The sequence below is a fragment of the Pelecanus crispus genome, chromosome 2 (assembly GCF_030463565.1).
Source record: "Pelecanus crispus isolate bPelCri1 chromosome 2, bPelCri1.pri, whole genome shotgun sequence".
NCBI classification, from domain to species: Eukaryota; Metazoa; Chordata; class Aves; order Pelecaniformes; family Pelecanidae; genus Pelecanus; species Pelecanus crispus.
In genome coordinates, this window is record NC_134644.1 from 24839351 (window position 1) to 24866323 (window position 26973).

The 26973-nt window shown below is 39.5% G+C and overlaps 1 protein-coding gene across 1 annotated transcript in view; it reads left to right on the forward strand.

The window, feature by feature from the left end:
* The window catches only part of ADAM22 (ADAM metallopeptidase domain 22), a 136382-nt gene that overhangs the window by 17821 nt on the left and 91588 nt on the right, over nucleotides 1-26973 (forward strand). The window lies entirely within an intron of this gene.

A 26973-nucleotide genomic window follows, 5' to 3' on the forward strand; every position in this document is an offset into this window, starting at 1 on the left:
GTATTTGTTCAAGACCTGGTGCCAGTGAAATACCATTTTTCAATGGAGGCTTTAGAGGCTGCATTATAGCACAAATGCTATTTCTAGATATTGAGCTCCTCTGTAGTAGTATATTTTAAGTTCTTTTGTTATTTTCTCAAGTACTGTTATAGGCTTTGATATTCCCACTGTTACTACTTAGTAACTACTGCAGTGTAACTAACGTTTTAGTGTTACAATTTCATTTGCTGTCTTTCAGTTTACTGTAAAGGCAAATTACTATACTCACACAGAGCCTCCTTGGATATTAAAAGATGGAGTTGCTGAAAACTGGTAGCTGTTAGCATTTTAATAACCAAGTGTAAAGTACTGGAGATGCAGCAATTGCACTACAGCTAATCCTCAAAAAAGAATGAGATGGATAGTTGGGAATGAAGTTTCTCTGGATGCATTTACAATTGTTTGGGAACAGAGAAGTATTATAAGGCAGTAACGCACTGTGAAATTCAGTCTATGAGGAAAGACTGAACAATAGTAAAGTGAAATCTGGTATGCGTCTTTCGGTAATGAGTTTTTGAAGTAGCTTTTTAGCGCAGCTGTTTTAAAATAGGAGTTCCCTGGCTTTTCTGCTCTGAAGTGAAAAGAGAGTAAATAAGATGGTAAATAGAAATACTTTATTAAGTAATTCAGCTCCTAATAATTGAATACGATGTTACGTGGTTCAGCGTAAGAGACAATTGCTCAATTGCTACAAGTTTTTCTGCTACAAAGATGAACCGTTCGGGTTGCAATGGGAGCCACTCAGATTTCAGATTTTTTTCACTTGTAAATACATTTTAAACAGTGGCAATTTTTTTTATGTGCACTGACACGAGTTAAAAACCACATGTGAATCCTTGCTGGTTACAGACAGCCGAGACACTGTGGGGCTGGAAGGAGAGGGGAGGAAGCTGGTTTAGAAGTATGATTTTATAACAAATGCATTTTAAAAGAATTCTAGAGGAAGAATCTCCTGCTTAAAAGCACCAAGTCCACGACATTGAAGTGTTTGTTGGAAATACCAGTTCTGTATACATATTTATACCTTACTGAGAGTAGGTTGCACAAACCTGATTTTATTTTGGGTGGCAGATAAATGATGTGGTCACAGATCATTTCTGAAAGGTCAGGATTTTCCTTGTAGTATGAATTTCAGGTCATCTTAATAAAAGTAAACACATTTACTAATGGTATATGAAAAGACAAGTTAAGGATGTGATTTTATGAACTGTTACGGTTCTCTGTAGGTGGATATTTTGTTTACACACATGTAGATATGCACATAACCACAGATACACAAATGCTTATATTTAAAATCTGATCTGTTTTGAGCTGGATCCTATTTTTATGTCATTCTTTTGTTGTCTTTAATGATATTAGACCAGTATTTGTATCAGTAAGACTGTCAAAATGTGTCTTTACTGTTCTTAAGAGTGCTAGAATCCAACTTAAATATGAACTTTTCCCGAGGAGCTAGGCTTTTTATAATGTGAAAAAGTCCTGTCACACATTGTGCAAAAAGAAAACAAGAAGGCTGCAAGGAAATTAAGATGTTTGGCTTCTATCATGATATTTAAATCAACGTTTAAACTGCTTCTGAAATAGCATTTGCAGATCATCAAATAAAAAGAGGGCCAAGTATACTGGAGCAACATTTAAAATGTATTCTTTATTATTATTCCTGTGAACAAATCCCTTCTATTCAGAAGGCTGTATATATTTATATTCTCTTCTAATTCTTACTCTCCATATTATATTCTGTACATATTTTCTAAGGTTCTTGAGAGAAAAGCAGTGATTTTCTGAGGAGTGGTTTGCAAATTTAGCCCACTAGCTTTAAAATTGAAAAGTAGTTGAATGCTTGGAAGGAGCAAGGTTCAAGATTTTAGTTTTTTCCTCTGGAAAAAATATCAGCTTAGTATTTATAACTGAACCTCTGCTAATATCAAAATCATGCTGAAGCAGGCCTCTGTGGTAAAATTAGCTCTTATGCATAATAGAAATTTGAGGAATGTTAGGAAGTATGAGGGACAGAGAGGGGAAAAAAATAATTTCAAATACATAGGTTGTCAGAAAGGTTGGACTCTCCCTGCATTTGTCAGTCTCCTTTCTTGCAATCTCCCCATTGTTTAAAGGTTGGTGTGTATGGCTTGTACATCTGAATATATCTGAGCATTGTCTCTAGTTCCAATGTCAGTGGTGGACAGTCACAGTGAAAGTGTTGATTCTTCTGTATGGTTCCCCAACTTATGAAGGAAGAAAGTTCAAAATTAAAGCTATAGTAGCAAACAGAGAACTTTAAAAAAATCAGAAACTAAAATATACCCCTGCTCCCTAATGTGTGTTTGCAAATAGATTTTCTTTGTTTACTGCTTTCTTTGTGGGCATTATTTTCTCTATGCTCTTCAAGTCCATCTTTTTATATGACAATCAGTTTCTCTGTTTCCTCTGCTGCATTTGCCTGTGTTTTGTTATACATCCCCCTGTTATGTGCCCGTTTGTATTTTGTATTCTGTTGTGTTTGTGTATTTTCCATCTCTTTTCTTATTTGGCTCTCCAAAGAGTCACACATCTCTTTCTTTTCTTTTTCCATCAGGAATAATTGTCCCCTCTGCCATCGTGACAGATACCACACAACTTTCTTGATTTTCTCTCAACCATTTTCTTGACAGCTTTTTGTACATTGGCAGTTGAGGCTGGCAGAAATGTTTATGGTCTCCTCCTTGTCTCTCATCCCCCATTGCCTGATACCCTCTGTTTTATCTCTTCACTTCACCAAAGGAGGTGCTAGTATTTAATCTGGGTGTTAGCTGAAGCAACTTTCCTTTCCTAGTCCCGTCCTCTGCCGCCTCTCACAACAGTGGCCTGTCACCAAAGGCTGATCTCTGCAATGAAGCAAGCTGGGAAGATACAGGAGGTGGGCAGGGAAATCAAAAAGCAGAGCTTATGCTGACATTTCAGACATGAGGAAAACTGAGGCCCAGGTTGGGATGTTCTGCCAGTCCTGGATGCAAGTGAGAGGAAGGAAAAATAATTTTCTAGCTGGCACTACAGTGTGGCAGTTTAATTTAACATTGAAATCGGCATGCTTTCTTCTTGCTCATTTTGGATCTCAACCAGGTTTGAAAGCGATGTTCACATTAAATGCAGATGTGAGATGCACTGAAACATTACCTTGAATGATAATAAAAAAATAATAATAAAAAGGTGATATAATGACAACGTAGTTTCCTTTTTTCAGTGGTGGCATTTTCTCCACATCCATCACCATTCTTTCTCTTCCTTTTTTCCTGAGTTGCCATAGTGTCTTTACAATAAGCTTTTTCTTAAGATACAGTGTTTCTTTTTTAACTTTTTTTGCCTGTTCAACTGGCTGAAGTATTTACAAAGGAGCTTTCAGATCGAATCAGCTGTATTTTTAAAAGGTTCAATCCCTTAGGCAAAGGTTAGGGGTGCATTAGTTTCATCGGTGTGTTTATGAATCCATTGCCTCGGTATCCTTATGTGTTCAGAACTGCATCTAATGGAGCTGTTTTCTGTGACCATCTTCGTTAATGCCGCCTTCAGCATTAGCAAACCTGGGGCCTGAGCACTGGGCCGTGCAGGCGGGTGCTGCTCGCAGCCTTCCCTCCTTCAGCACGCATCCAGCTCTGGCCATCAGCCCAGAACTGTGCAGGAGTTGCATAGCAATTAAGTATGCTTTTTTTTTTTTTTTTTTTTTTTTTAATTCCTTCCCCTTGAAGTTTTTAATACTGTGATAGTGTCTGTGGCTCAGCAAACGTCTGTTTATTTTTTCATGCAGAGTATTTCTTCTTAAATGTAGCCACGTGACCATTTACACTCTCATCTTGGGTTGTAATTACACGATTAAACAGCAGAGCTCACCAGGAAATGGGGCATGTTTCTGAAAGCCTCTTTGAGGCCCTTTTGGTCCTGCAGACCATGTGGATCTGTCTGAGGGTATCTGGGCCATGGCATGTCCATCTGCTTCTGAAGTAGCAGAGACCTAATGGCAGAATGGGCCAAAGCAAGCTGTGATCATGGGGTTGGATTGGGAAAGAGCACGCTGCAAGTTTGTTAATCGGAAAAACTACAGGATCTGTGCTTGTCTGGAGTGTGGACAAGCCCTGGCATAGGGTGACCACCCCAGGTTCACTTTGTGCTAGCCATGACAGGCAAGAACGATGCTCGTGGTCCTTCCTTGCTGCAGCATTGTCCTTCATACAAGGGCTCTGGTGTCTCCTGTCATGGAGATGGGCAGAGCGTGTTTCTAGAGCCCGAGTCTGAATTGTGGTCACTTATGAGGTGCAGCGTGCACACCAGGTGCTCTGGCAAGGGGACTCACAGCGTTCAGAAAGCTCCCTCGAGAGTCTGGCTGCCTGCAAGTGCTCCAGCTCCTCATGCTACAACAAGGAGAAGAGCCCTCCCTGATCATGGCTTTTTTTGGTAAGAGTGAACACATCCATAGCACGAGATCCTCCGCTTTGTGGTGATGGGGAAACGCTCTGAATAGTCATGAGCGTGACTAAGAATTTCAAGCTTACATTCAGCATTTCAGGACTGCTGTGTCCTTCCAACTGACCCTCAGTCACTAGGATGGAGCGTAATCACCACCTGCTTTCTCTTGTTGCAATACAAATTTAATTCCTGTGGTCCATGTGTGGAAAATAATCTATGAAGAAGTAGTAGGCTGGGCAAGACGTGTTCAGAAACCAACCCTATCGTCTTCAGGCAGCTCACACATCTTCTGTTCCCATCAAGCTCCTGTCCATGTCCTGGTGGAGTACCAACGCTGTGTATAAAGTGATGGTCATGATGATCAACGATGTTCAGAAGGCTGAAAGATTTCAAGTGAGGCAATTTTTATAAACTCTGCAATCACTGTATTCTCTATGTGGAAAATAAATGCCCTTTTCTCTTAGTTTATCAAAAGGTAGGCAAAACCAAAGGAGCTTCTTCAGAAAATATTGATAGGTATTTTGTATATTTCAGTCTTAATTTAAATTATTTCTGGTTTAGTGATACTGGGAGGTTCCTTGCACTCCAGGAATTAATTATTGCCACTGAATGGTTTTTGCAGCTTCTGCCGAGAAGGATACGGGCATTCCTCATGCCTTATGGGGACATTAGGAATGTCTTTTAACTAGTTTTGCAAACCTTACAGAATCAGAGCAGCGTAAGCTTCATAAAAAAACCCCTGAAAACAGAAGCAAAATAAAAGGCAGCTTGACAGACAAGTGCCAGCTTTTTCATGAGACAAACTGCTGAAGCCTTCCCTGTAATTTCTCTTGGCAAATGGTCTCCAACGCTAATATCAATGTGTCATGTAAGCTGTAAATGAAAAACATATTCCTAAATTTGCTGTAAGTCATAAACATTTGTCTGTGTGGAATTCAAAAGGATTAGCTTCCTGACGTGGTTTAAAAAATGCAGTTACACTGTTTCTGACTATTATAATTTCTGGTAAGTCTTTCTCCCGCGTTGCCCCCTGAGTCTCGCGCTCCTCCTGGTCAGCCGCAGGATGGGCGTGTGGTTGAAGGGCTCCATGTGACGTGACGTGACGTGACGTGACGTGACGTGATCTACTGGGTTGTGGTGCCCGGTGTGAGAGGACCCATCTGCCATTCCTCCTCTAAACGTATACAATCTCCGTTACTCTTGTAATGACTCCTGGTAACTGGGTAACTGGATGTGGTAAGAGATGGTCAGATCAAACCTGAGGAGGAGCAGCTTTTCCTTTAAGCTGTTTTGGGTGTCTCTAAAGTCCAACTCAATCCCTTATTAGTTATTTTAATGATGCCTTGGCTGCACACAGTCTCAGTTGTTCTCACTAGCAGCTGGAATTTATTGGGATTGAGGGAATTCGAGCTCTGTTCACTTTTCTTATTCGTGCCCTGTGCATGCAGGCTGAGGAGCACCACTTGGGTACAATCACATTTTGGTAATTGATTCTTACTTAAAATAATGCCTTTTCTTTGCACCATGTGAGAGTGCTCTGAAAATTTAATTGTAATATTTAGTACCGGTTTACAGGTAGCACAATATAGACTGGGTTCGGGTCTTCTGAATGAGGTACTGAATCGTGTTCTGCACTATTTTTGAATTATTTGCTAAGTGAAGTTTATCATGCGCTCTGTGATCAGAACCCCAGCTGACCCAGCAGGACTGTTCTTTCACAACCCCGTTTTGCAAAGTCATTCGTCCCTCCTCCCAGTCTGTGATGGAAAAGTTAGTGTGGTCGTAATTGCAAACAAGACTTAAGAAACGCTTTCTCCCTGATATTGTTGCTTAATTTCAGACATTAATTTTATTCTCTGGGAGGCAATTATGCTGCACCTCCATTTGTGTTAGCATGCTTTGCTAACACATATTTTGTACAAACTGTTTTTGAATGGCTTATAGGTTTTTTATCTTTAATGAAAAATGTCAGTTCTACAGAGATTTCTGCCAACTAGTTCTGCTTGGGCTAAAAGACAAAGAAAGGTAAGACAAGAATTCAAAGTTTCACTAGTCCATCACTGAACCTATCCTGAGGCTGGGGAGAACGCCTGCGATTATGCAGTTAGACCTGCATGGCATCATCACTAACAGTTCCTGCCTTTTGTGGGTTGGGTTTTTTTCCAGTTTTGTGTTGAAGAAGTACGGGAATGAAGAATTTGTCAAAATACAAATTGTTTGAATAGTTAATTACCCTCACTGATAAAAGTTTGAACATTAGTTTTAGACTGAAAAAGTCCCGTAGCATTGAGTTTTCCTCCCACCTTGGTTATGTATAACATATCAGCCTTCTTTTTTTTATAAAATAGGTTGAGCTCCTGGATCTTCGATAAAATGGCATCTTTTAGTCCTTTAATAATGTCTGTGCCTTTTCTCTGACCTCCCCAGTTTATCAGTATCCTTGCTGAATTGTAGGCTCAGTACTGCATTTTGGCAGTGTCACGTATAAAGGTAGCACAACTTTCCCGTTTGTAATTGATATATCTCTTTACATAGTTCCAAAGGTTTTTCTAATATTTTTTTCTTTTTCTTTTTTTTAAAAATTTTTAAAAAACTTCCTTCTTCCAAGCTTAGAATTGACTGTTTAGTAAATCTGAACTATGCTCTTTGATGTTATCATATCATCAGTATTAGTATTATTGAATTTGTAATTCCTGTACAAGAAAAATATCAGGTTACTTTGACAAGAAAAATTTTCCATAAACCTATGTTGATTATCAGTAAGTTTATTATCTTCCTTTAATTTGTTTTGTATCATGTTCCGTTATGCTTAAGACTTCTTTTGGAAAGGGTGAATTGCTTTCCATAACTCCATTACATTTTATTTTTTAACATTATAACTTAGTTTTAGGTTAACAAATTTCTATTACGATTATTCCTGTTACTATTGTCAATAGATTTTTTTTGTTTGTTTGTTGTTGTTGATTTAGTACCAGCTACTGGTAAAGGCTATTGAAATCAACACCAGTTTGCTGCTGAATTCAGTTGAATGGGGATATGGAAAGTTTAAGTGATGTCTGTGAAATGGTTGCAAGTGCTTAATTGGCATTCTGGTTAAAATGAGAACAGAAAAGGTAATTTGTTTCATTAATCTATTATTTCCAAGTGTGTCACTGTAAGGTAGTTCTAATCACCTGCGAGAGAATTCCCTGATGTTTCTGAAATGCTACTTAAAGCTCAATGGTTCGTGACTTCTAAGAAAAACAGCATTTGAAAACATTTATATGTGCATACAAAATCTGTGCATCCCCTCATAAGATGCTTTCCTAGCCCATTAAAAAAAGTTTCTGAAAAGGTCAGTCCTTTGTTTTCCTCTCAATGGATGTGATAAAGAATATTTTACTGCTCTTAGGTAATTGCATTCATTGGAAGCAATATTTGTTGATTTATAGTAATTAAAACATATGGGATTATCAGCACTGAGTAAATTGCCTTTCCATGGTCTGAATTTTTTTGATGCAAAAATGATTATAGAAAATGTATTATGGTGTATTTGTGAGCATGTGTGTAGAAAGAAAATGCTTAATTATTCTGGAGAGATATTGTAATTCTATTACTACAATGTTTTTCTTTCTTGATGATATTCCTTAGATTACCAGATCACGTAGGAGCTATGTATCTTACACACGCATATACAGAGATACCTCATATATACAGATCAATCACATGCTATATTTAGCATCTTCTTTAAAGTAAAATGGCTTAACCTAGGGAAAGAATCAAATTGCTTAATATGTTTCAGTGCCTAGGAATTTATCTTCTAAGTGCTGAGTATCTCCACTTGGCAGTAACTTTAACAATGAAATGACCTCTAGCCATTACGGCTTTGAGCAACCTGGTTTAGTGGAAGGTCTCCCTGCCCATGGCAGGAGGGTTGGAACTAGATGATCTTTAAGGTCCCTTCCAACCCAAACCATTCTATGATTTTAAAAGAAAAATTAATTGTATTTTTGATTTAGCCTTTACAAAGTGACTGTGATAGTCAAAGTGTAATTGCTGGGTTTACTGTTGAAATGGAATTGTATCCTCATATGCTAACATTAGTTTGGGCACCAGAGTTTTTACTTGAATGTTTGGATTGTATATACATTACTGCCACTTCTGCAAATAACACAAAGCAAGCCATTGACCTTTCCAACTATTTCTATTCTTGGTTATGGTTTAACAGCTAGAATAAGATTTGTGCAAGCAACAGCCATACAATTTGGTCTAATAAAAGTGATTACCTTTTCTTATTTACTTTCTTTCACTTAGATTCTCAGACCACTGTGGCTACAATAGTAGTACTGTCCTACGAATTGTTACATATAAATACTAGTCAGAGTAAGACATATGAAGAGGATAGGAAACAGGAAAATGCATGAACTGGAATGTGAATAGCAAGTATTTTCTATGCTGTTCTTTCCAGGGCTGCTGAGTCACAGGGGAGATGCTTTCCTGCTGATACAGTTCCCTTCATATGCCTCTCCCTGTGTTGTCCAGCTGCTCTGCCCTGTTTTTTACTTTCTCCTTGAGAATTCCTTTGGCATCATGACCTTGTGTATGTGTGCATTAAAAATAGCACTTACAGAGTCAGAGGAAGTGCTGTGGGCATTTTAGCTTGGGGCTCAAATGCTTTCCTCAGCTAAGCAGTGAAATGAATTGGAATCCCCTTTTCTAGACAAGGAGTCAAGTGATGCATGGAGCTAGGAAGGAAGATATAGAGAATGAAAATAGAAATTATTAGGCTTTCTGGGGGGAATCAGAGGACCTAATGGATGGCTGAATAAGCATCAGCATACAAACTCACGGTCTTTAATTCTGCAAGATCTTTACATGAGGAATAGGTTATTCAACCCTCTTCTACTCAGGATAGTGATTCTACTTAAGAAACATGTTTTTGGTCCAGAGACCGAATCAACAGGCAGTATTAAAACAATATGTTGTTAACATATGGAACATCTTACCCAGCAAAAACGTTGCTGGACTTGTGCACACAAACTCTGTTGTATCAAAGCAATGGACTCATTTGCTTTCTTTGCAATATCTGTTACAGAGATAAGGTGCTACCTACGAAGTCTACAGCCATTTGTTTCTGTGGTTGTGTGAGATTTATGTAGCAGTTTTTAATGCATTTTGCTAGTAAGATTCAAGATGGGTGTGCTCACATTCCCTTGCTCAGTGGCTGGAGACAGGATTCTTTTGACAGACTTTCTGTATGGTGTGTAGTTTTTAATGTAATTGTTTTCATTTGGTCGGGACCTGCTAGTGGGTGAAACCCCATTTACAGACAGTTGTGTCATCTTAGTTAGGGCAGGAAGTTTGTTTCGTTGAAGAAAACCACAAACAAAACGAATTCTGTATTTTCATTTGAAAGGCTTCGCGCAAGTTGCTCTGATTCTCTTCCCGGCTGTATTAGCATGAGAAGCGCACCCAGCGTGATGATCACTCCCTGTGCAGAGACTTCTTTCCTCTTCCAAAACACGCACAAAGATCAGGTTTCCAAGTCCTGGAGCACCAATTAGCAAATACAAATCTGGTAGGAAACTACTGATCCTGCCAGTGGCTCTCTTTCCCTTTTGTCGGGGGGCTGTGGCCAAGGAAGCCAGATGTGCCGCTCACCCCTTGGGGTTTGTGTCCCGTCCCACTGGTGCCACAGCACCCCGTGCCACCTGGGGCTGAGTCAGGCTCATTGCCTTTTGTCAGAGGGTATCTCCCATGGAGGATGCTTCTGAATTGTAGACAGGCGTATTAAAATTATTTTTGATAGACAAGTATCCTACTGGTAAACCTTTCACTTCTTGCATATAACCCAAAGATACTTTTATTGTGTTGACGTACATGTGGATCAGAGTTGGCTTGGCTATAACCTGATCCTCTCCCAGTTCAGGCAGCTGGACTCTTTTGATACTTTCCAGGCCTTTGGACTTTACAGTCTGTGATTCTGTGTTACTGTGATGCTTCTGTAATGCCCTATCTAATTTCTTGGGTTTTTTTTTCAATTATGTGATAATCAAATTTTCCTTTTAAATGATCTTCTGATTTGAACAGAACTCAGTATGTCTCTAAAATTCCTCAAATACCTAATTGCTTCCTATTTAGTTTTAGTTCTTTATTGTCCAAGTTCCATTATGAAACAGTAGTAGATGAATCAAACAATGGAAGATACCTTATTTATACTGTTCATCAAATAGGGCATTAAAATATATGTTTTATGGAAATATGGAACAATTTACATTGTACAAATACATTAAAAAGTTGTTTAATGAAATGTACCACAAGATAATCCTAACAGAAACACTGAGCTGTGTTCTATGGTATGTTATTGAAAAGAACTCCTTTTTCTTTTTAATCCCTTTTCTGTTTCTTTTCAAGTGTTTTAACCAAGAAGTATGGAATCTGCTTGCATTGCCATAAAATACAATTAAATTCATGTAGGCCAGAAAAGATCCCTTTATCAATTAACTGAAGGACTGGTTGTATGATAATAGTTCTATTTCTTTAAAAAAATAAATGACAAAATGATGTTGGAGAGTATTTATCATGTGTCCTAATTCTGTTCCATTTACTTTATTTCTACCATCCCAAAGGAAATGAAATGCTGTCATTTGGTGTGATACACAGTGGGATGAAGGAGAAGAATCATCTGGTACTTTTATTAAAGATGACCTACAAAGAGATATTTCTTCTAAATTTGGCTTCTGCCCTTTTTTGAGATGTAAAAGGTCAACTGAAAATTTTTTTTGCTCTTGATCTTTCTTCCCTCCTTTCCCCAAAGAAATAAAACCACTTAAAATCCAGCTTTTTAATAGCCAAATTTATTTTTATCCACTGTTGTTTACCTCATATCAGATCTCCTTGTTCTTGCTGAAGTATCTATTGGGTAGGGTGTAAATGTACAGGAAGAGTTACAAATATACAGGTTGTACTCATCCCCTAAAGTAAAACCCCTCCTGACGACATACTGAAGATTGGCCTAAATATCAAAGATGTGAGATTTGCTTCAGAAGAACAAAACGAAAGCATTCATGTCCAAAGGGCATGAGAGATTTTAAGCCCCTGTGTGTTATCAAATATACTGTAGTGACAGTACTGAGACTCTAAATTATTGTAGAGATTACTTAATACACATTTAAAAAAAAAAAATCACCCTGTCTTTTTGAAGATTGTGAATTTTTGGAATCCACTGTTTTGCCTAAGCCAGCCAGCCAGCCAAAAAAGCTCATCTTAAAGATTTTTCCTCTACAAAGCAGTTCAGTTAGAGCAAAACTGTGCCATTTCTCACTGTAAATGTGGTACTCATTGTGTCGCCCATTCAACCTTCCTTTCACAGAGACAGCCTTGGTGGTGACAGTTAAATTATAATTGTCTCTCTGCTTATTAGTTCTCTTACAATGAATCATGCTTTCCATTTGGTCTGTCAAATTTTGATAGAAGTCAATGAAGTTATGCTGACAGAAAAGGAGAAAAAATGAGCTTGACGTAATGTTTCTATAATGGACTTATGCATGTTTTCAGAGCAAAGAAGTAAGAAAATTCAGATATATCTTTACTTCCTAAAGAGACAGCTACTTCTAAGTATCATGGAAGGGACAAAGAACTTTTTGTTATGTTGCCATGTCTTTTAGCATCACCTGTGTTTTTACTTAGTATAAGAAGCAAAGGAATTCTCCCACTGACTACAGAGACAGGAATCCATCCAAAGGTGTTAGATGATCAATACATTTCTGCCTATGTAAAGTGGCCAATTTGATTACAGAGGAAAATTCCTAGAAATTAGCCAAGGCGTAAATTTGGTTTATTGTACTTCAGTCCAGTAAGTGGCTCCTCAGTAAGTGGAAATCACGAAACGTGAAGCAACAGAGAAACTGCAAGATCAAGCTGAATATGATACTGTAAAGACACTGTCAAGTCTAGCTAAAGAGATTAATATAAATACATTTCCAGCGTTAATGAAAAATGGTGGCTGGAGCTTTTCATTTATGTATGCATAGACTTTGCTTTGGTACAAAGTTAGAGGGTTTCTTTTGTCTTTCTCTTTTTGTGAGAATTGTTAAATCTTACATTACAATGTATTTTCTGGGTGAGCTTGCTGATCTTTAGCCTGTACTTATCCATAATCATTCTTTGATCTTAATTTCTTTTTTGGTATAAGAGGATGTATTTCTCTTTGGTGGTTTGCCAGAACATCACTGCTAATGGATTTCTAGTGTGCTAGAAATTTTACAATAGGAACAGATATAATAATGTTCCAGTGTCCTGCAAATATATGATGTGTTGCCACTTGAATTAGGCAGTTACGCTGTACTCATGCTTTGCTCTTCCCTTTGCCTGTCTCCTTAGATAGACTGTGGGAATTCAAAAGATGCAATTCATCACTTCTTATTGAATGTGTTTATTTTCCATATTTGATGGCATGACTGGGATAATTGTGCAGCTGGAAGTCTGAAAGACTAGGAGCTGATACTAATGAATGTCTGCCATTCCCCTGATGACCAGGTTCTTGCATGTTTTTTTAAGGGTTTTGAGCTGTGAAGGTCATTTGAGTTCATCTTCATTTCAGTCCTGCTCCATCTGGACAGTAGAAATGAAGCTCTTTAGGCTCAAGCATACAGGTTTGCTGGCTGGTGCTATTTCTGCCCTTCCCATCAAAGTCTGATTTAAGTTAGCCTGGTAAGGTCTTAACCATGTTTGAATGTAGACCTTCAGACACTGAGTGTTGGATTTCATATGGTCAGTTGCTGCTTGTCACTAATGATTCCTCCTTATTTATCCCACATGTTCACAGCTGGTTGTCTCAACAGTATAAAGACTGGAATGTGGCCGGTGGGTTTATCTGAAGAAGAAAAAATGAGCCTGCCTTTATGATTATGCTTCTAACAAATGATTGAACATTTCAAGTTGAGGCCCTGTGTGGTTCACCCCAAAAAGCTTGACAGATAAAGTTACTGGTATCAGATTTCAAGGACATAGTACAGAAGAGGGTTTGTGGTAGATGCCTGAAAAAAACCAGATAATGCTGAGGTAGGGAGAGGTGGTATCATTTTAATCTTTTGCAGTATTGATGCCAACAAAAATATGGTGAGTTAATAAACTTGCTTTCCTAATAGTATATCTTATGGGTTTGGGGCTGCATTATCTCAGTGCTCAGGCACTTACTATGGTCTTCCCACTGACCTGATCTTCCTGAGGGGCTGAAGCATCTTCCTGCAGCCTGAATACAAATCGGTGCTGAGATATATTCCTCCTCTTCCCCACATGAGGAGTGTTGAACCACTTCAACAATTTTTTTGTCTTGCCCGGTGATCTACAAATACTTTGCTTTTGGTCTTTGCTGGGGTGAGAAGGGAATACTCAGAAGAAAAGGAGAGCATGACCCGTACCCATGCCTTTCTCCTGTGGAAGCAGGTAGGATTGTCCCCACTGCCCAACCTCTCATCCCTGCAGAAGCAGATGTGAAGTTGGGCTGAAGAGGGGAGGATTAGACCTCAGAGAGCTGCCAAGTGCAAAGCAGCACAAAACTGGTGTCCTGGCGACCTCCTTTGTACTGGCACCCAGTGACTTTGGTATCATGTATGGTTGAGAACTGAGATATTGCCTGTAACAGTGGGGAAGAAAGTGCATGTGCCTTCAATTTTATTTAGTCTTTAGAATTGCTTGATCTTTCTGGGATTTACACTTTAAAATTTAATTTGCATTTTCAGACCTTGTTTCAAGAAATCCTAGTTCCCTTGCAGGTACATACTAGCATATAGCATAGAAGAGTCTTGTCTTTAATAATGAAGTTTCCGATAACCCAGTGCATAATATCCCTATGCCTGTGCAGGGCTGAATGCTGTGTGATAGGTCATATGCTTTAAAACCAGATTTAACCGAGGTACCATTGCATTTCTTCCTAAATGACCTGTTAACTTTTTAAATGTAACTTTTTTTTCTTTGTAAACTTAGTCAGACTCTTATTCCTGCATGGATGCATCGTTAAAATATAGTAACGAGAGTTTATCATTAACTCTGTTTGAAAAGTTTTATTTCCTCTTCCTCCTTCCTTAAAATCTCATATAAACATTCAATAAAATGGGGTTTTCATGTAAATACAAACAAGGGAGAGAACATTACTGAATGTCTCCTTAAGCTGAAGTACAAGTTAATTTTGAGGGGTACCAAGCACTCACTACTTCTATTGACTTTTTGGACTTTGTACAGAAAATTGTTTTCAGTCAAAGAAAAAAAAATAGAGCAAAATTTAGGTAGTCTATTGTTATATATTTATCTCTGCATCATTGTGATACCCTTCACGTTTTAAACTAAAGAAGAATAGATTTAGACTGGACATAAGAAAGAAATTTTTTCCAATGAGGGTGGTGAAGCACTGGAACAGGTTGTCTGGAGAGGCAGTGGGAGCCCCATCCCTGGCAACATTCAAGGTCAGGTTGGACGGGGCTCTGAGCAACCTGATCTGGTTAAAGCTGTCCCTGCTCCCTGCAGGGGGGCTGGGCTAGATGACCTCTAAAGGTCCCTTCCAACCCAAAGCATTCTATGATTCTGTCATTCTATGCTGGTCCATGCTGTAATGCCAATGCATTAGACCGGTATTAGGTAATTGTATAATTCACTTGGAAATAAGTGGAGGCTCTCAGAGAATCCAGAGAAACCTGTATTATCTGACAGTTCTTCACCAATAGCACAATGAATTCTGTTAGTAACTTTAGTTAACCTCTGTGCTTTTATAATAAACGTGTGTATACACACACACACACACATACATATACATGTATGTATACGTATACATATACACACACACACAGAGGGGTATTTCTGCCCTCCCTCTCTCTTTATAGGTAGGCCTGCATTTAAGACTGAGTAATTCTTGCAGGGCTTTTGTTCCTAATAGCAGCACGGAAAGACTGTTATTTACAATAGAATTGTCTAGACATTGTCTGAGTGTGCAGACAAGAGAGCAATGTAGGTAATGCAAATTCTGGACTTGGCTTCTCATATGGGAGATGTACTTGAACACCTACGTACCTACCTCATAGCAGGATTCTTTCAAATTTCCTGCTTTCCATTTCTGTCCCACCCTCCACCCCAAATGAGCAGAGGCACTCATTGAACAAGAGGCGCTTTGGCACTTCAGAGGAGTGAGTTCTTTACTACTTATATTTCTTTTTCAGATAAATTCTAAAGAGTGGTTGCTTTTTTTGGAAGCAAATACTCTGCTTTTATTTTGGCTCAGTTCTTGCACCTTGATAATCATGCAGATAATTTCTGAGAACAGCTCACATTTCTCATGAAATGAACATGAGAAAAACAAGGCAATTACTGCTTGGTCCTTGCAAATCCTGTCATAAGAAAAGATTTGGCTTTAACTACATTGGTTTAGGACAATAGGAGTGAGATTTTTTTGTTTGTTTGTTTGTTCTCTCTGCACCTCTTTCTGTCATGGAGAAATTAAAGTAGCAACATACAAACAACATGCTGACACTTTACTGTGCCAGCAGGAATACGGGAAGTATTCAAGATTCAAGCTGACCTTCAACGAGGAAAAAATGTAGACATTTTCAATATTTTTAGTATAACGTTAAACTGTTTTCAGAATCATTTGCATGTCACTGTAAATCACTGTGGACATAATCCCTTCACCCTATGTTGCTGATAACGCGAGTTCCTTTCCACTCGCACTGGGAGAAGGTTGACCACCATGGTGCTGCCTAATTGACAGTGTGGGACTCGGGGGGAATGGCTGGGGAATGAGCAAGTAATGAGTTGTTTTCCATACTGTTGGCCTCCTAGTCCTTCAATATTTCTAGGCAGAAATCTGCTTGTGAATTCAGACAGCTTAAAGATGTATTAATACTCTCGTGTTGTGTCAGGCGTGTCACCCCAGCAGAAAAAGGAGAAGATGCTAATGGAATTGCACATGGGCTATGGCAAACTAAATTATGCTCCTGCACTTGGACAACTGCTGCCTTTCAGTTCTTCTTTATCTAAACCTAATAGCTAGTTTTCAGTTATGCATTTCATATTTTTCCTACTTAGACTTGTGTATAGCTTGAAATAAATGTTATATGTCAAATTTTGCCCTTGGATGAACATTAGTAGTTCTGGTTGACTTCAGCAGGAGCTGCAGGCTAACATCCTAAAAAAAGAACTTGGCCTTGGATCTAAAATCCCTTCTGCTGCATCCTATATTCCAGGAATGCATATCTCCCTATTTTCAAAGTACAGCAGTTAGCAGCATTGTTAACAAGTTTCAGTTGTCCTTGGAAAGCCAAACAGAAGGAGCTAAATACTATACGGGACTGAGAGGCCAATGTTAGAGCACCTTTGAGATCTCAGACCCTGCTTTCTCAGCCACCACCTAACCAAAGCATTTAGGATTTTGTAAGTGTGCGTGGACAATTAACATCCTAACCAGAGCAGAATGATCTTGAACACCAGCCATCTGTAGAAACTGCTATAGATACGCTTACTGGGATAGTATAAGTGTTTTGTATAATCTTTAAGCTGCATTTGTATGCATTGTTAATGTATTGTAACTATGTAGTCACATTTTCCCTGGGGTTTCTGAATGTAGCTAACAACCTCTGCTGTGGATTACTGTTGTTACTTAAGGGAAGAGGCAAAGTACCAAGATGGAGGAGGCACCTCTCAGCCGTCAGCAGCAGAGCCGGCAGAGGAGCATATCGGAAATCAGGAATCCTCTCTCCTCCTCTTAGACCATATAGCAACCAAAATCTTCCAATTCACTACAGAGGAGCCATGAGACAAAGGAATTTAAATTGCCAGTCAAAGAGTAGGCCAGAGGAAGGAATAGTCAATATACAGAGAAACCACCTGGAGAAGCTAAAAGGCTGAAGCTGCATTAGGTATTTCCCAACAGATACTACTAATAATTTTATGCTGTTGTAAATGGGTAAAGCAGGATTGCCTGCTTGCTGGTAAACTGGGAACACTGCTGTCAGTAAACTGAAGCTGGAGTAAGAAACGTTTCTGTGTTTCTACAAGTTTCCTCATTTAATGGGAAAGAGAATTCCCAGTACCTGATGTAGGATTTGGACCAAATTTGCCACCCCAGCTGGGGGCCCACAGTAGTTGGCTGCAGAATTTGCCTTTTAGGCACGGTGGTTGTTTAGTATGTATAGCAAATCAAAAGCTTTCCAAAAGCCCACTGTTTAGGGCATTGTCCTGGGATGTGAGAAACATGATTTGAGGTTTCTTCTGCAAATCAGCCTAAGTAGGGATTTTTAAAACAGGTCTGCTAGCTGCCTTGTTTCCTTAGGTGTCTATTATTGTGTGAGAGTTGATACTGTGTAGATGCTAAATTGAGATAGAGAAATGCTTCAGTAATCTGTGGCAGCTGTTCAGGGATAAGGCTGGTGTCAGCTCAGTCTGAAGAACAACAAGGATTCGCTGATATAGTGACTAAGAAAAGTTACATTAAATTAGAGCGTGTGAACAGATAAACTCCTGTTTATGAATTGCTGTTTTTTCCTCCTTTGCTTTTCCTTAGAGATACTTCAGATATGCATTGAAATAATTGTTATTATTCAAACTGTGATCCTGTTCAGTAATTTGCAAATAAATAGTCATATTCCCAATTTGTATAATGACTGGGTAATGAGATAATTTTAATATAATACCAGGGTTGGTTTTAGTGGTGTGCATGAATGACACAGTTTGTACTTTCATTGACCCTTGGTATAATCATCAATGAGATACCAAGGATTGTCTCAGGACAATTAGTCGGTTAACAAGTGTTTTCAAATAGTTCATTTTTCTGGTAAGGATCCATAGAAGCCCTCTCTCTTTAATACACGATTGAGTAGTCCTGTCCAGTCCCCTTTGTATAAAGGTAGTTTTCTCCCTTAGTACAAATTTAATGTCTTCCGGATTATTGGGGTTTTTTAACTGCAAAATATTTTTTAAGAGTGTTTTTTTTACAAATTTTTAAAATTTTAAAATTTTTTAAAGACAAAAAAGGCTTTAAAGACAAAATTTAGATATTAAAAAACCAGGATTAAAATAATGCCAACACCCCCAAAGTGTCAAGCTGAACATCTCATAAGAAACCAGGAGAGTTTTAACCACTTTTGAAAAATGTCATTTTTGTTTTTCAGCCAATGCCCAGTTCTGAATGAACAGGCTCTTATAATTTTCAGCTGACTCTTCCCTTGTCCTTGAAGGAGGTTTGGTTGCCAAAATATCACACAGCTTTTGATCTCTTTCAGCATCAGTGCACCTGTGCTATAGAGGAGGCAGCTGATGCTGCCATGTTGATGTGGTCATCTTCCTTCTCACGCTGGTATTGCTAGATCTCAGAAGGCTTAGAAAATGGTTGCTTGCTTTTTCTGCCTTTGCTGTAACTTTGTGCAAGCATGTATTTGTAGCTACTATTGCTTCTTCCATTGCATCCTTTCTATCCCTATATTGCTTCCAGTGATTGAATGTTTTCTTTTTTTTTTTCTTTTTTTTTTTTTTTTTTTAGAGAGGGAGAGTATACATCCTTGTTGGTCTCCTGGTATCACTCTGAGCCTGGCTGTTTGCTGTTAACCCAGACACTGTTTTCTGCTTGTCAACAGTCACATGCAACACTTTGGACAGTATAGCTGAAGAAGCTTTCTGTTTTAGTGTTTCTCAGGTGCACTGTGTTTGTGATAATTATATTTGTCTTCAGCTCCATGATACTGAGTGTGATGGGTCTCTGGGATTAGACACTTTTCAACTTTAGGGAGAATACTTGATGCAGGAAGGTATGCCCTTTACTCAGGTGCCCCTTTGAACTCTTCCAGTGTGAGTACCACAATTACTTGGCTTGACACGCTAGAGCAGCGTGACATTGCTCTAGTGGTCTCACGAGTGATTTTTTTCAACAATACTACTCCTCTTCTTTCCTTTGGGTCTTTGCCTGACTGTCTTCTTAGCTCGTGTGCTGCATTGTCTCTTCTCACATATGGTTGTTTTTGCCCAGGACATCAGGCCTGGGACATTTGTGTCCCTCAATTTCTTTATGGCACATTAATTTCAAATTGCATTTGCACTTGGACAGAATGAACTGTCTCCATGCTGGAGACACTGGGATCTGAGTAACCAAAGAGGTTTTTTGTCTTGCCCTAAACCTTTGCTGAAAGTTTACTACCTTTTAATGTGGTTCTCCTAATTGGTAAACTTGCCTCTTTTCCTTTTATTTTGAATGTGTTATTCCTTTCCCTGGCAGTAGCTCACAGAGCTACTCCTCCAGCCATGTCTCTTCTCTCAGTGACTTTCTCCTCTGCTTTTTCTTCCCATTTTAAATCTTCTTGCTTCCACCAATTACCAAATGCAATTCGTGAATTTGTTTTTAATTATTGTTTTGGAGTATTTTTGTACATGTATTTACAGTGTTGTCTTAGCATGTTTTATAGGACTGTTGTCTCTATCTTCTCTAAACAAGAATAATATTGTTTCTTAGCTCTTAGAACTATGCAGCTTTTAATGCTGTTTTTTTGGGTGTCTCCACTGCAGAGATTGTTTTTAGCAGTATCTTCCTTCAGCAACCCAAAATCAATTGGCAGGTACCATGTGGTATCTGCCGCACTACAGGGTTATTGCACTCTGTACAGATATTAGTCCTGTACCATTCTCCTAAAATACTGCAGATCAAATTTCTGTATTCAAAAAGTGGAGATTTCAAGGTGACCGTATAGGTATATTTATACACAAACATTGTTTTTTCTGTTCTCTTGTGTCCTTAGCCACTGTTAAGCTTAGAAGCCCTGTGGCGTTCTCACTGTGTGCTCTTGCACTGACTTCTGCTGCCTCCCACAACTTGGGGGATGCTTCTGTACCAAAGGGATGCTTCTGTAAGACAGGGGTGACTTCTGTAACAAATTGCCTATCTCCTCAGGGGAACAGTCTCCATGCTTGCAAACCGGTACAAGGAAAGGACTCTCTAGGACTCTCCTCAGTGCATAAACATCAAGTTATTATCTTAGCAGCAGCCCCAGCGGTTTAATCCTTACCACCCTCTCCTGAATTGTCCCGGGGTCTTTGTCGAGAGCCTGATGTTGATGGTGGGGCTTTCTTCCTCAGCAGTCTTGGGTGCATTCAGGGTTATTTTTACATGTTTTCAAACTGTTTGAACACTGTTGTTACTGATCCATGGGTTTAATTATACAGTGATTGCTTTGTTTTGTTATGCCTTTACCATATAGGGTATTGTCCACACAGGTTCTACCTGTTACTCTATACCTGAGAGAAGGAGTACCTATCCCATATTGAATTTTGAGGTATGTGGACAACCTACTATACTACATTTTAAACAGGCTAGCCCCTCCTGCCCACTCCACACCACCCCCCCCCCCCTTTTTTTTTTTTCTCCTTTCTTCCTTGGGAGTAGACATTCACAGCTACCATTTAATATAGTGTCTAAAACCAGTACATAGCTGAACTCCAGAAGAATGTTTTGGACTAAAATTAACGTATGTATGCTCAAGTTAGTTTTATTTGCAGTGTGAAACAATCTTCTAGTTCTGATGTGTACATAGTTTTTACATGAGGATTGCTCTTTCCTTCTTGTGGAGCGCAGTGCAGCTGCTTTTATAAACAGAAGATTGTTAAGTACTTCCAGGTCTGTCTTCTGGACTTCAGTTTACAGATGAAATAAAGAGTCAGGATCATTGTTGGTTTTAGATTGGCCTCACATACTTCTAATTCCTTCCTGATGCCCCAGGATGTTCGTATTCTGGTACCATACATCTTTCTTGTCTCAAGTGCCTGAGGAAGGCTTGGTGCTTGCCCCAAGTAGTTGTGTTTGTACACTGTACATTTAGTGTGTGTGAGAGCTTCCTTCGTTTTTGAGCTGCCTTGGTAGCCCGCCCACCCTGCATGTCTGGTGGTTCTTTGCAGTTGAAGGAAGAGCAAACGTGATCCGGTAGCTAGAAGCACACCTGGGGCTGGGCAGTCCCTTGATCTACCACGTGCCTCACCTTATAGTCTTGGGTAAATCACTTCCTCCCACTGTAACTCAGCTCATGTCTGTTCAAGCAGGATAACAGACAATCTGTAACTTGAAAGGATGTTGTGGGCTTTAACGTATTAAAGAGTGTAAGGTGCTCACCTAATAGGTGAACTCGGATCGTGGGGGTTGCACGCACAACTTCCAAGCCCAAAGGCTGTAACTATATATATCCCAGGACCTATAGTGGTAGTAATTTGCTGTCTGAGTGGTGCACAGGGACTAGTAATATGCGCCCTCAGGAATGAGCTATCCCTAGATACTTTGATGGTGAAAATGGGTGGGCATATGTCAGAGACAGCTAGTAAATTGAAATGAAAACGGGAGAAGGCTGTGATGTCTTGCATGCTGAAACAATATGTGAGAGAAGTGCTGTGGCTTTCAGCTCACTGCTTTTCCCATTTTCCCTTGGCGGGTTAGAGCTATTTTTAAACTCAGTATCTTTTAAATAATGCATAAGTTAACAATAGAGACTTATAGTACTGGAAAAAAATGCGAATGAGCTTAAAAACCCCAGAAAATCCTACCCAGACTGCTTCCAGGAGGGTCTTCTGGGAGGAACAGAGCACATTTGTCTGTTCAGTTTCCAGATGTCTTTTGCAAAATTCCTTTTTTAGAGCAAATCTCCTGTCTTTGAACTGAGATTTTACATTTACAAAGTACCTTCTCAATCAAAACCACTGAATAAACACTATGCTGAGAGAGGAACATCACTTTGCAGGCCATATGTTTTGACGTAGCACAACCCAATCTGGCTGTGCAAGTACCTTAGCACCTTTGCATGTCAGGAGAAGGAGTGTAAGGAAAACCCTTCTCCTCTGGCATACGCATAAATGGTTCAGCTGAGCTGTGCAACTGCAACTAATCTTGTTTTTCCAAGCAGCGCCAGATCTATGGGCTGGGTGCTCCATGCCTATCCCGTGCACAGGCAGCCAAGCCACCACAGCTTGCGTATGCATGTGGAGGTATAAGACCTGAAGCACTAAATGGCTGCCCCAGGAAAGATGGTTAGCAGGGGTGGTTATGTCCAAACAGCTTTTGCAGCCTGTTTCCAGTGGCCACGCTTTGTCTCTGTAGCTGGCGCACGTCCATGGAGAAGGATCAAGGGAAAGTGGTGGCTGGAAACGTTGTCACCGCCAGACCAATTTATCTGGCCCGACTGCTCTGAGAAAAAAGAGGTTGCAGGGACTGAGCCGCCGGGCAGATTAATTATCTTGGCAGCTTGCAGATTTGTAACCTCTGCGGTCATGAGGACAGTGTAAGCCACAGAAGCCTGCACTTGCGTGTGAACCGTGCCAGCAGGCAGAAACTGCAGAACTGATTTCGGTTCTTCTTACGTGTTAACCTCAAAGTGTTGCTGGGCCTGGGGTGGAGGACTGCAGCCGCTCTGCTCTGCTCAGCAGTGGCACAAGCAGTGAATTTAGAGATGGAGCAGGACTGTGAAATTAAGAACGTAGGGGGGATTTGGGTCTGCTGCATTTTTCGTGTCATCTAGATCTAGTTTTGCTAATGAGACCTCTAACTGAGGGAAAGGGAGAATGTCTGTTTTCAGTAATCTGTTTGCCTTTATTTCCTAAAAAGTGAACTCTAATGATCATGAGGGGAAAGTAGGGAGAAGCACAGAGTATTCAGGGATCCAATATCAATCATATAATTTTATTCCCTTTCACTTGTGTCAAATGCATTTATACCACCATGTAGACAGTAATAAATATTCATGTGGGTGGAAAGATAGCACTTTTTTTTTTTCCCCAAGTACATTTGGAAATAATTTGTACTCTGGTTGTCTGAAAAATTACAGTTCTGTGCTGGTTTTCAGACACATTTTTAATACTTTGTGAGATATTTTGGGTGGAATGGCTAGCTAATTGGAACTGTTCATTGTAAGAATTCTCTTTTCTCTCTTTCTTTAAATTTCCATGTATCATTAATACAGAAGATGTTTGCTATTGATCGTCTTCAGAAGAGAAAAGTTACTAATGAATGTCTGTTATTAATGTCTGTTATTAATGTGTTACAGGGTTTAAAGAAATAACAGGTCTACCTGTATGTTAGCCATAGTTCAGTGACTGACACGAGATAAAAATAACCATCAACCTGACACCAACACAGGAAATATTTTAAGAATAATATTTGTAATGCCTTTTTGTGTCACTGCACTGAATTTTTAATAGGGTTTTGGGGTTGTTGATCGAAAGTGGTGAAAATTTGTGATATCTGCTTAATTTACAAAAATTAAACATAAAGTGATGTGTGTAGTATGTGTAGTTTTTTCAGGATTATTGCTTATGGTTTAGTGTCAAGGGGAGAACTGAAAGAGTTTTAGGATGAATCCGGGCAGAGAGTTGGAGAATATAGTCTTTGGTTTACGTATTAACAATGGGGAATAAGGGCTTCAGTTGAAAATCGGTGTGTCAATTACTGTACTCTTTGTAGAGATTGTGAAGGGATCGATTTGACTTCATCCTCCAAAGTATGTAGTATTCTGTACTTTGGTAGTATTGCATGTATGCATCTCCTTTGACTATTTACCCATATATACTACTGTGTGTGTGCAGGCACTTCAGACAATCAGTGTAGATGGGTTTTGCCTTTTACAGTCTCACAGGGTGCACATGTGTCTTGTCTTTCCATATGTTGCAGGCCTAAGGACATAAAAGGTGGTGCATGCTTCCCGCTGCACCTCTCATCCAGCTTTGGCAGAGGATCATATTTTAGGATGCTTATATGGTCTGCATCTGTTCCCAGAACAACTTCTTTCCCTGCCCCTTTTCTTCTCATGTTGGAGTCTTTCAGGGAGTTGCACTGTCCTTTTCTCCACCTCCAAGCTTGTCGCTACAGGTGAAGTGACGCACAACGGTCTTCTGTCCTCCGCCCTATGGCCTGTATACAGAAGTGACACTCCAATTTGGCTTTTGCAGGTTGGCTGTCTTCAAGTGGAGCACTAAAAGTTGTTTAGGTGAACCGTATCTCCAGGCTGTATGTTATTTGTAAGATTTTATTCATTTTATGACCCAGAAAAGTCCAAGTTTACCCTGAGGAGAAATACTTGCCCTCAGTCTCTAATCCCAGAGTGCAGGACCGCACACGAAAGTTAGAATAACGTGGATCCCTTCATGCTCACAGAGGTTTTTGCCTGTGAGGATGTTGCTCAAGAAAGAGTACTGTCCCCAGGGTCTTTGGGAAGGCTTTCTTCACTCTCTTCTCACTTCCCAGGCTTGTAGACCTTGCAGCCTCATTGCAGCAGTGTCCATTTTCAGGAAGCTTCTTCCTCAGGGCATGGTGTATGGAACAAAACTGCGTATCTGAGCAGACAACGCTGTGGATGATCATATGCACATGCTTGAGCCTGTGCCCCAGCCCTACTTATTCTGCTAGGAGAGACTTAGTGTGGGACCTCCCACCTACTACTTCTGGCTTCTTCAGTGGTGCTGCCCTGTAATGACTCCATGAGCTGGGGGCATTTCTTTTACACACCCTTTCTGTATAGAATCATAGAATCGTTTAGGTTGGAAAAGACCTTTAAGATCATCCAGTCCAACCATTAACCTACACTACCAAGTCTACTCTAAGCCAATCAAGGGTAGACTAGACTAAACCATGTCCCGAAGTGCCATATCTGCCCGTTTTTTGAACAATTCCAGGGATGGTGACTCCAGCACCTCTCTGGGCAGCCTGTTCCAATTCTTGACCACCCTTTCTGTAAAGAAATTTTTCCTAATTTCCAACCTAAACCTCTCCTGGCGCAGCTTAAGCCCATTTCCTCTCGTCCTAGATAGGGCGTATATACCCCTAGATAGGGGTATATACATAGACTGTCTTGCATAGCCATTCCTTTTGTGTTTATGACGCATGGGTAAAAAAGCTAATGTAATTTAGATTAAAATAAAACCTACTGTTGATTTATTTGTTTTTTAAATGGAAAGCATTCTGGTTCTTGAAGATCTCAGCGTTACAGATCCACCTCAGAGTCCTGGTCAGGTCGTGGTAGAAATCTTCTTCCATCTCTAAGACAAATGTTTAAAAGTGTCAGTAACTTCCATTGAAATTCTATGTAAGTGGTTTTTGGAGTTGTGTGAACTGTGTTGGGAACTTCTAAAGTAGGCTTGCCAGTGATAACCTGTGTTCTCATCAAAACTAAAATAAATAATGGCTGTAAAGATAAGATGGTTTTCTATTAGAAAAATAATGTGTATGTTTGCCAAAATCTTATCTAGTTTACCAGCTTTTCTGACAAAACTGACAACAAAAAAGAAGTTTGAGATCTTTTTTTGGCAGTAGTTTCTTTTTTTTTTCCTTGATGGATAACAGAGGGAGGAAACAAAAACAAAACCATTCTTTAAAAATATTGCCAAAGCTTTTGAAGTCTTGGCTTAAGAAAAAACAGTGTAATTTAGAACATTTTAAACATTTTTCTCAGATTTTGATTTAACAAACAGGTGTGCGTTTGTACTTCTTATTCTTTTGGTTGTACTCTTTTTCTGCAAGCTTTCCTTTTCCTCCCTGGATGAGATATTGCATTCTGTATTTCATTCATTATCTGGTGTGTTGCTATTTCCCAGTCACTGACTTTTCGTCAGTCATAGTGTAGGGTTCTTTGCTGCACGCTTCTGAAAAACTTGAATTTGAGACAACAGTGTTATTGTGTTTTTGGAAATGATATTTTGCAAGTCTGGGATAGTAACTCATGATTTTTTCCATGACCTTTTATAAATGCATGTCAATAGTACTGCTAAAATACGTATTTGTATCCTGAGTAAATTGCTGGGGCTCAAGTGGCCAAGTAGCAAAGAATAATTGCTTATTTTGAATTGTTTTCCAACGCTTTACAACAAGTTGCTCATTCAGGAAAGATGAATAAGATTCTATTTTGGTGTGTTTCTTTTATTTAAGTATCTTTGAAGATTAAAAAAGGAATTGCTTGGGGAAGGAAACCCATTTGGAAAAAAAATGTTAATACACTCTTTCTCGTTAGACTAAGGGGTCTGGTATTTGTGTGTTGAATTACCACTAGTGAACAGAAACTGTCCTGATAAAAGTGTAAAGCATGTGTACTATTTATGGTCCATTTATGGCATGATGAAGATGGTAATGAAGTAGAACTTTCTGAGCTTTCACTGCATTGTACTTGCTGTGTTTTAAAATACACTGGGAAATGAAAGGATTTCAGGGGTACAAAATGATGATACTTAGAAATATGGGCCTGGACAGAACTATACCAACATACTGTGGGCAACAGCCTTTAAATACTTGGACTGTGTTTAGCTAGCAGGGAGGGAGAATGATGGTCAGATAGCCTAGAAGGCTTCCTCTGGCTTCAGGGCATACCTGGGGTCAAGGTGGCAGTGGGAGGACCTGGGAATGGGGTGACCCCTGGGCCACCTAACGGGTTTGCCCTCTGCTCCTGTCTTTTGCAGTTTTAGTCTATTTGTGGTTCTACACTTCTTGTCACCTTTCTGAGGTGATGGCGTGATAGTGTAAATAAT